Source organism: Oncorhynchus clarkii, chromosome 17, assembly GCF_045791955.1.
Source record: "Oncorhynchus clarkii lewisi isolate Uvic-CL-2024 chromosome 17, UVic_Ocla_1.0, whole genome shotgun sequence".
NCBI classification, from domain to species: Eukaryota; Metazoa; Chordata; class Actinopteri; order Salmoniformes; family Salmonidae; genus Oncorhynchus; species Oncorhynchus clarkii.
The window spans coordinates 19,420,763-19,428,529 of record NC_092163.1 but is presented as its reverse complement, the minus strand read 5'-3'; the positions used below and the strand labels follow the sequence as shown (position 1 = coordinate 19,428,529).

General features: G+C 42.3%; 1 pseudogene; it reads right to left on the bottom strand.

Moving 5' to 3' along the window:
• Positions 1–1,833: 1,833 nt before the first annotated feature.
• LOC139370455 (GTP-binding protein Rhes pseudogene) lies at positions 1,834–3,559 on the bottom strand (annotated as a pseudogene).
• Between the last annotated feature and the right edge of the window lie 4,208 nt (positions 3,560–7,767).

Here is a 7,767-nt window from a genome sequence, read left to right as displayed (position 1 = left end):
CGTCAAAAAGAGTCCGGGACCCTGATCTTGTTCTAAACGCCTCAGGATTCTCTGAAACAACTGCTGAGGAGCTTAGACCAAGTTTAGGGGCAAAGACAACTAGACACTGGACAATCCATCTGAACTGAGGACACGTAATGTACTTTTAACGTATTTCGATTCTCTACAAAATAAACCAAGTCATTTCAATACAGTAGGCTGTAGGGCTGCATTCAGTAATCACTCATCACAGACAAAATTATTGTATATGAGAACCAATTTTAGGCATAACAATTAAAACACCTCAGTCATGTGTCATTGAATAACACTATTGTTTCTCAAAGGCCTACGTACCTGTTTCGACTGTGTGTGTATAGAGATCTCTTCTCCAGTAGTCCATTCTGTGAATGAATAGGGGGAGAGTACGGAAGAATGTTTTAACTGGACAGAAAGAGGAACTACAGGCCTAACGTTCAACCGGCCACTTCCTCATATGAGACAGGAAACAATGCATCTGATGGGGACAGGGGGAAGCACATGGACCAACCACAGCTATTGGTGGAGACAGTGTGTTGTACTTTACTTCTATGTTGGAAGCTGTGACCGTGTTGTCTGTGTTCATGACATATAGGGAAAATCTGCATACATTTCTTTCAGTGTTTTCAACATTCCTAATATGCACAATTACAATGAGCTTCCATTTGATTTATGGTGTAAGGCTATCGAAACAAGACAGAAATACAGTACTTTGTAAGGGATATGCCTTGTGAAGTAAAAAGGTCCCAAGATGGGCTCACTCAAGTGCAGTACATTGTGCTAAATACCTTATCAGTTGAGAAAGGTAGCCTATTGTCTCGTGATGATGCTAATTTGCATACAGTACTGAGGCTTGTGGCACATGCCTAGACTGCTCACAGCAGGTGTAACTAATTAAGCCAAATTTTGTCTGTGATAGCATCGGTCAATGTCTCAAAGGAAGACTGATTTAAATACAGTAATTTAAAGAGATACAAAGATTTATATTTCTAAAGTTGATCAATATTTTATGAAGGGGGGCGCAGTGAAAGACAACTGTGGTTAGAGGGCGACGTTGGACTGTAATACAGACTGCACAATTCAGTTCGATGCCTTTTCTGGACCAAGAAGTGGGGCTGTGTGAACTGAATCACAGGAAGCTATATCTGCCATTTTTATAAGCCTATCTTATTCTTTACAGTTAGAAATGAAGGTTTAAGCTTAATGTTATTCAATTGTATTCCTGATAACGTCAGCGTAGTCATCTTTAAACATTTTAGCGGAAAATCCCTTGAGCCTTGTGTAATGAATGGTAAGTTATACCCTAGGCCAGGGATAGGAAACGGGCAGCTCTTTTGTAGGCATGCGGATCAATTTCCCCCACCCCCCAATTTTTTTTAATTTAGGGCCCTCAAAAGGCTAGGGTCTGCTCTGACTGCATGTGTGGGTATGGATGTGGGTATGCAGACCCGTGAGCCACAGTGGCCCCTCATGATGAGTCCCCATCCCCATCAAAATTGCCCATCCCTGGTCTAGGCCTTATCCTACAGTGCAAACGTTCACTAGTAAGTGGGATTTGATAGTATGTTTTTGTAGTTTGTTTGTGGAAATGTGTTGATACCTGAACCAGACTACAGGTTGGGGCCATGGGGCCAGACTATCTATTGGGGCCATGATGATAGATAGACCGTTGCTATTTGATTGACGTGTGCGATGTCTGATGTGTGTGACATCCATTTCACTCCTCCAGTTTGTGTCTGCGTTGTTCGTTCTCTATTGAGAATGCAAATATGTCTCTCATATTCATAATGCAGTTAGTTATTACAGGAGATCATAGCCTTTTTTTGTGTACTATTTATTTAGCTTTATGGGGTAAACATTCTGTTGTAAAATGAACACTGGTAAAGCAGTTTAATGTAGAAATCATGGATTTAAAAAAACGTGAGAATATAAAAACATGTTTAAAATAAAACTTGCATGTAGTAGTCATTTGCATGTTACCACTTTTTACACACATTAATCAAGTCATGCTTAGCAAATCAATAAAAAAAAAATTATAATACAAGCGAGTCTTTTGTAAACAATAATGCTGTGCTACACGTGAATTTCCAACTGAATAGATGGTGTTTTACATCAAACCATTAACTTTGCACAAACCCCAGCATACAAATTGTTCCTTTTGAGTCAATAAATACTCTTCTTGTATGTTTGCAACAGTCAAATGTCTTATTGCAAGTGAATGTCAAACACACGTTTGCAAAATTAGCATCATTTGAATACAAAAGCTATACATTGATCTAAACGGAAACAGCAGAAGCCTGTTAACCAAATAAGCAGCAACACATTACATTAAGTATACAACTGAGCAGTTGAACATCTTTGTCACCTTTTCACCCTTATCTCCCCACCTTACAAGGTTTACATTAGTTGGACCAAGTCCTCTGTCGTCACCATTCGTTGTCACCCATTCTCTTCCCATATCAAACACATCGCTTGAACAAGGGAAGCAGACGTAGAATCAAGAGTGTTTGGGAGTTCCGTTCTGTTTCAGCACACTGGCAGTCCCTCAACTCAACCTTTTCAGCCCATACACAGTCAAGTTTCCCTCTCCCTCTTGTCCAGCAGCACTTTAACAGGTGTACTAGCCCACACCCTTTCCCTCTCTTTCTACTTCAACCTGCCCTATTAGGAGATGATGCAGGAGTTGGTCTTGTTCATGGGTGGCCGGGAGTCCTTGGGGTCTCCTTTGGGGAAGGTCTCCCTGCGGCGCCTCAGAGCAGGGCTCAGCCGGCTGGACAGGTTGGTTTGCTGCAGCAGCTCCCTGAACACCTCCATCACGTTGTTGTTCTCCTTGGCCGACGTCTCCACGTAGCTGTTGTTCCAGTCCAGCTCCACTGTTGACAGTACGTCGTCAGCTGCCACCTGCCGGTCGCTTCCTGCTCGGTCTGCCTTGTTACCCACCACAACGATCGGGGTGTACTTGTCCTCCTTGACCTCCAGGATCTCGTCGCGGAGGCTCTTGACGGCCTCCAGCGACTCTGCGTCGTCGACCGCGTAGACCAGGGCGAAGGCGTCGCTGTTCTGGATGGAGAGCTTGCGCATGGCAGGGAAGGAGTAGCTGCCGCTGGTGTCCAGGATCTCCACGGTGACCTTAGAGCCACCGATGTCGTACTCCTTGCTGTGCATCTCCTCCACGGTGCGCCGGTGCTTGGCCTCAAAGGTGTCCTGGAGGAAGCGGCGAATCAGGGCTGTCTTGCCCACGCCGGCCGCCCCCAGAAACACCAACCTCACCTGCGTCTTCTCCTTCACCTCTAGAGACATGATACTGATTTTTGTCTGGATGACGATATGCTTCTAAAAGTGTCTTTAAACTGGCCGCTCAGTCACTGACAGTCTGTCAGTAGACAGGTAGATTAGTACAATGTAAGACCAGTCAAACTCTTCTGTCTTCTGGTGAAGTTGCTGTCGGTAGAAACAGCTGCGCAATTGCACACTGAGTGTAGATTGTCAAAGATTTCTGTCCACAGATTCTAGCAGAAGGTCTCTGATAGTGCTCAAAGTTCTCTTGTAGTAGGTAGGTGCTTGTCTGCCTCTGCGGTTTTCCACGCTCCCTTTTATGTGTGTTTTTGGTCGCAGGGATTCCATGCCCTCTTCTGGCAGGAGCCAATCAGTTTACGGCTGTCTATTGAGGCATATGAGCGGCCAATCACTAGTCTGCATGCAAATGTGAGTACTAGACAGATACGAGGGGAAAACTAAGTGATATCTGAAAGTGTACAACGAGCTACTGGTAGGAGCAGAAGTCTGATTATCATTCAACGCCGACTCACGTAACATCAGCTCACAGATGAAAGAGCAGCCTGATCATCTTGATATCCTATTTTGTGTTTATGTGCACAATAAAAACGACATATTTTAGAAATATATTAAATCCACCTTGACTAGTGATTACAGTATGGACTTCAATGCAATAGAATGTGTTTGAGAGTGATTACAACAACAAAAGATTCCATCAGGGAGACTATAGCTTGTTGCTTGCTCTGTATTTCCTCATGGTTAAAGTCTCTCAGTCCACATCTAAATGTGTTGATAATAAATTTTGAATCAAATGATGACGTCCCACTTTATGACTCATGCATGTCATTGTCGTCTACATGAACAACTCTTTGCCAGTGCAAGGACAGCCTGTCTGGTTTGCTATGGTCCTCCTGGTTAAATAAACCGTTCACCTCACATGACCGTCATGGTAATGTCTATAGGTCACGCTAATACTGTATGACATAGATGATTAGCGTGACATAAATAAGCCCTTTGGCAGTGTTGGTCTGATTATTTAAGAAGACAAATAGTGAGCTGAATATTATCTCAGATGAACTTAATCACAACATGCTGAATATTATATCAGATGAACTTAATCACAACATGCTGAATATTATATCAGATGAACTTAATCACAACATGCTGAATATTATATCAGATGAACTTAATCACAACACGCTGAATATTATATCAGATGAACTTAATCACAACATGCTGAATTATATTAGAAGAATTTAATCACAACATGCTGAATATTATCTCAGATGAACTTAATCACAACATGCTGAATATTATATCAGATGAACTTAATCACAACATGCTGAATATTATATCAGATGAACTTAATCACAACATGCTGAATATTATATCAGATGAACTTAATCACAACACGCTGAATTATATCAGAAGAATTTAATCACAACACGCTGAATATTATATCAGATGAACTTAATCACAACACGCTGAATTATATCAGAAGAATTTAATCACAACACGCTGAATATTATATCAGATGAACTTAATCACAACACGCTGAATATTATATCAGAAGAATTTAATCACAACACGCTGAATATTATATCAGATGAACTTAATCACAACACGCTGAATATTATGTCAGATTCATTTAATCACAACACGCGGAATATTATATCAGATGAATTTAATCACAACACACTGAATATTATATCAGATTAACTTAATCACAACACGCTGAATATTATACAGTGGGGAGAACAAGTATTTGATACACTGCCGATTTTGCAGGCTTTACTACTTACAAAGCATGTAGAGGTCTGTAATTTTTATCATAGGTACACTTCAACTGTGAGAGACAGAATCTAAAACAAAAATCCAGAAAATCACATTGTATGATTTTTAAGTAATTCATTTGCATTTTATTGCATGACATAAGTATTTGATACATCAGAAAAGCAGAACCTAATATTTGGTACAGAAACCTTTGTTTGCAATTACAGAGATCATACGTTTCCTGTAGTTCTTGACCAGGTTTGCACACACTGCAGCAGGGATTTTGGCCCACTCCTCCATACAGACCTTCTCTAGATCCTTCAGGTTTCGGGGCTGTCTCTGGGCAATACGGACTTTCAGTTCCTCCAAAGATTTTCTATTGTGTTCAGGTCTGGAGACTGGCTAGGCCACTCCAGGACCTTGAGATGCTTCTTACGGAGCCACTCCTTAGTTGCCCTGGCTGTGTGTTTTGGGTCGTTGTCATGCTGGAAGACCCAGCCACGACCCATCTTCAATGCTCTTACTGAGGGAAGGAGGTTGTTGGCCAAGATTTCAAGATACATGACCCCATCCATCCTCCCCTCAATACGGTGCAGTCGTCCTGTCCCCTTTGCAGAAAAGCATCCCCAAAGAATGATGTTTCCACCTCCATGCTTCATGGTTGGGATGGTGTTCTTGGGGTTGTACTCATCCTTCTTCTTCCTCCAAACATGGCGAGGAGGAGTTTAGACCAAAAAGCTCTATTTTTGTCTCATCAGACCACATGACCTTCTCCCATTCCTCCTCTGGATCATCCAGATGGTCATTGGCAAACTTCAGACGGGCCTGGACATGCGCTGGCTTGAGCAGGGGGACCTTGCGTGCGCTGCAGGATTTTAATCCATGACGGCGTAGTGTGTTACTAATGGTTTTCTTTGAGACTGTGGTCCCAGCTCTCTTCAGGTCATTGACCAGGTCCTGCCGTGTAGTTCTGGGCTGATCCCTCACCTTCCTCATGATCATTGATGCCCCACGAGGTGAGATCTTGCCTGGAGCCCCAGACTGAGGGTGATTGACCGTCATCTTGAACTTCTTCAATTTTCTAATAATTGCGCCAACAGTTGTTGCCTTCTCACCAAGCTGCTTGCCTATTGTCCTGTAGCCCATCCCAGCCTTGTGCAGGTCTACAATTTTATCCCTGATGGCCTTAGACAGCTCTCTGGTCTTAGCCATTGTGGAGAGGTTGGATGGAGTCTGTTTGATTGAGTGTGTGGACAGGTGTCTTTTATACAGGTAACGAGTTCAAACAGGTGCAGTTAATACAGGTAATGAGTGGAGAACAGGAGGGCTTCTTAAAGAAAAACTAACAGGTCTGTTAGATTCCGTCTCTCACAGTTGAAGTGTACCTATGATTAAAAAAAAATGACAGACCTCTACATGCTTTGTAAGTAGGAAAACCTGCAAAATTGGCAGTGTATCAAATACTTGTTCTCCCCACTGTATCAGATGAACTTAATCACAACATGCTGAATATTATCTCAGATGAACTTAATCACAACATGCTGAATATTATATAAGATTCATTTAATCACAACATGCTGAATATTATATTAGATGAACTTACTCACAACACGCTGAATATTATATCAGATTAACTTAATCACAACACCTATACATGTATTTTTTTATGGACAGTCAGTGTAAATGACATGTACAGGTATGTGTTCACAGGAACTAATTCCTTTTGACCTTTCCACACCAGGGGTCTGTGTTGCTGATGAGTGAAACAACTCGACGGCCATAAGGTCCGGCTCTGATGACATTTGGCAACATTTCAAAAGCCCTCAATGCCACTACTGCGTTATTACCAGGATGAAACTGTACCTGATGAGAGGGTCCATCGTTGGCAACAAAAGTGGTGTTTAGTGTTCCGCGAGTAGTGCAGCCAGGTAGACATTGGAGTAGGTGGTTTTTGTTATTCAGCTGTAACACGCTGACTCAATGAAATTATGTATTAGTGGCACCTCTTTAGGAAATCCTGCAAAATCCAATATAGTCCTCGTAATCTTATTTCACTGAGAAAAAGAAAGGTGTTGTTTGTTGAACATCTGCTTTTCGACTCCAGTAACGCTTGCACAAATTAAATGTGTCTTGAGGCATATTTGTCCTGAATATTTAATACATTCTCTTTCCTCAACATCCAATTAGGTGTAGGCTAAAGCATTTCATAGCCTTTGAGTGATATGGACTGAATCACGTCGCTCCTGTGTGAGAGCCAGATGCTTTAAAGAAGGGATCCAATTTCCTTCTTAAATTTCCCCTAGGAACTGCAGCGTTTGACGGACTGTGACTGTCCCTGTCCCTGCCTCGTCAGGCTTTTGACAGCGTGGAACCATCTTGAGCTCTGCGGAGGGACTCCCTCCCCACCACGGTGTGTACCCTATCTCAGGTATCTTCTCTGGACCACTGGCTGTGTGATAGGCAGTAGAGCAGCCTGGGAAATATAATCTATACAATCTATGTTCCAAGACTGCCATGCACTGGTATACTGCATGGCTGTATGCACTCACAACTCTGTAATTTTAATCAGTGTTCTAGTGTTCTTATTCATTCACGATGTTCTGTCCACTCTGACATGACCTGAGACATTAGTGGGCTTATTTGGGAGCATGTCAAGTGTCCAGAACAACCCATTTCCAGTAAATAGGCCTATCTTCTTTTTAT